The 2500-nt window shown below is 34.3% G+C and overlaps 1 protein-coding gene across 3 annotated transcripts in view; it reads left to right on the forward strand.

The window, feature by feature from the left end:
* Nucleotides 1–2500, forward strand: part of LOC137994703 (uncharacterized) — a 29362-nt gene that overhangs the window by 878 nt on the left and 25984 nt on the right. The window lies entirely within an intron of this gene.

The following is a 2500-nucleotide window of genomic DNA, read 5'->3' on the forward strand; positions in this document are numbered from 1 at the left end:
GCGCTTCATGTACTTGTACTTGAATCATTTATCTTTTTCCACAGGTATTTTTAAAAAAACTATGGAAAGTTGGGCATATTAATTTAAAGCCATAAAAGTTTTATCCCCATCATCTTCTCATATTTTGTCATAAAATATAGAGTGTAATATGGAAGTTCCTATGGAAACAAAGCAAAAGGAGGGATTTTGTTGAGAATATTTAATAAAAAAGCAAAGTGTATGAACTTGCTCACCCTTTTCGTGATTTATTCTTACGGTGTGTGCAAAACTTTTAAAACATCACTCATGCCCATAGATGATGAAATGCACTCGCGTTCATACAATTTCCTGTGCTTGTGATTAATAAAATTATTGATAATAGGACTTCGTGTCATTACAACTCTGGGGAGAAGTCATGCTCAAAGTTTCAAATAAACCTTGGGCTTTGTGCTTGGCCTATTTTCAAATTACTCACCCGATTAATAATGGTAATAGGACTGAATGGAGTCCAATTTAGTCTGTTATCATATGAGTGATTAGCAAAATCGGACAACCATGTAGTGGGAGTCCGATTTGCACGATTAGAGACCAAACTGGACGACACGAAGTCCTGTTACCAATTAATCATAACCAATACAATTTCTGAGAAAACAAAATTAATGCATTCCTTTTTCACTGTCTAATGTTACAAATTTGTCCATTTTGGAAAAGCCCCAGTTTGTTAGGGTAAGTGGTTGTTGCTACATGTGTATGGTTATTGTGATAAATTATGTGATTGGCGGATTAAACTGAGTGCACTTAATATAATTGGCTGATGCAACTGTCCAAATTCAGGTATCCGATTACAGCCAACTGTCCAATTTCAACCCCACATAATAATTAGTGAAAAATAACCTATTTAATGCACCAATCAAATTTGAGAAAATTGTAATGGTTATGATTACTCCCAGAATTGTACTGCACTCAGTCTTTTTACCATTACTCACCATTGAAGAGGAAAAATACTCCGCGATACAGCACACCAAAATATCAAATACCTAAGTATTGTAAACTGAAAATTGTTGTTTCTGCATCATCTTTTTTATGGTCCTATGTAATGGGTATCATTCTGTACCTGTACCAGTGATAAATGCAGAGACCCAAATTTGAGAGGTTTATTAGTCAATATTGAAAATACCATAATACTCTTTCATTGTCCCGCCAAAATTTTGCATAACCATTGTTTCCAGTTTCTCTTGGGGCCATTATAAGTCCCAATAGAAAATAAAAACAATGCTAATGCAAACTTTTGAGGGACAAATAAAGAGTATAATGGCATTTTTGATATTGGCTAATTATTGAATATCTTGTGACATTGTTTGAAGTCACGAACATTGTGACACCCCTACTATTACCGTAATTTCTGGGCTTTTATCCGCGGGTAATGTGTTAATTCTTCACAAACAGTTGTTGGTGTGGGTTAGAGGAAGGTGCGGGTAATGTGATAATTTTTAAATCTTCCGGTATAGTTTTAAAACCGTACACTGTAAGTAGGGAAAAAATATATCTTAAGTCATAAATGAAACTGTACCTAAAAACTGTGTATTGCCTTATTTATCCAGCTTTAATTGCCTAATAGACTTCAAATGCTCACGATGAAAACCAATGCAAATTGAAAACATATCAACAAATATCGTTGGCAATCAAAATCGTTTATCACACTTGTGTTATTACTTTCTTACTTTGCTAATTTCACAGCTTCTTTCTTTGTTTACTTGAAAATAAAAACATCATTCACCAACTGGAATAATAAACTCAAAACAAACGAATAAACATGTGAAATAGCAAGCTTTAAAGTAATTCACACACAAAAACTGATGCCGACATGTTCATTTCACATAACACAAACAAAATTTTAAAACACCAGAATATTCGGAGTATCATTAAAATATTTCTAGCAAGCACTGCCTTGAGGTAGAGAGTATTTTCCCGTTTCAAGTGATTTCTTAGAGTCAGTAGATCCTGAGATATCAATTTTTGTTTAGAACGAAATTTTACAAGTGGTATCATTCAATGGAAGATCAAAAACAATAAGTGTGAAAACTTACCAATTTCACGCTAAGGGATATTTTAACAAGAACAATGGATGAAGTTTTTATTTGATTCAAAACGTTTTAAAAAAGTAATTGACTGAATGAGAAATACACTCTTTAATCATTTACGATAAGTGTAGCCACGAACAATTTTGAGTCAAAATGCCCGGTGTTAAACGTGGACATCAGAGTTTTACTTTTAAGTATAAGCTCAAAGTTCTCGCTCGTGCGAGTTGAAATTGGAAACCGAGCAGCAACAAGAGAATTTGAAATCCATGATCCGCAAAAGAAAAAAGTTGTCATGACAAAGCTGCCTAAATGCCAGCGCACCTGCCGCACTGGCATTGTCAAATTTCCTGCATTGGAAAGAACATTGAAAGAGTGGATTGATCATTAGTCAAAGAGAAAACAGCTGTGCAGTCACCACTGTCATGATCCATCTAAAGGCC

This window comes from Montipora foliosa, chromosome 3, assembly GCF_036669935.1.
Source record: "Montipora foliosa isolate CH-2021 chromosome 3, ASM3666993v2, whole genome shotgun sequence".
NCBI classification, from domain to species: Eukaryota; Metazoa; Cnidaria; class Anthozoa; order Scleractinia; family Acroporidae; genus Montipora; species Montipora foliosa.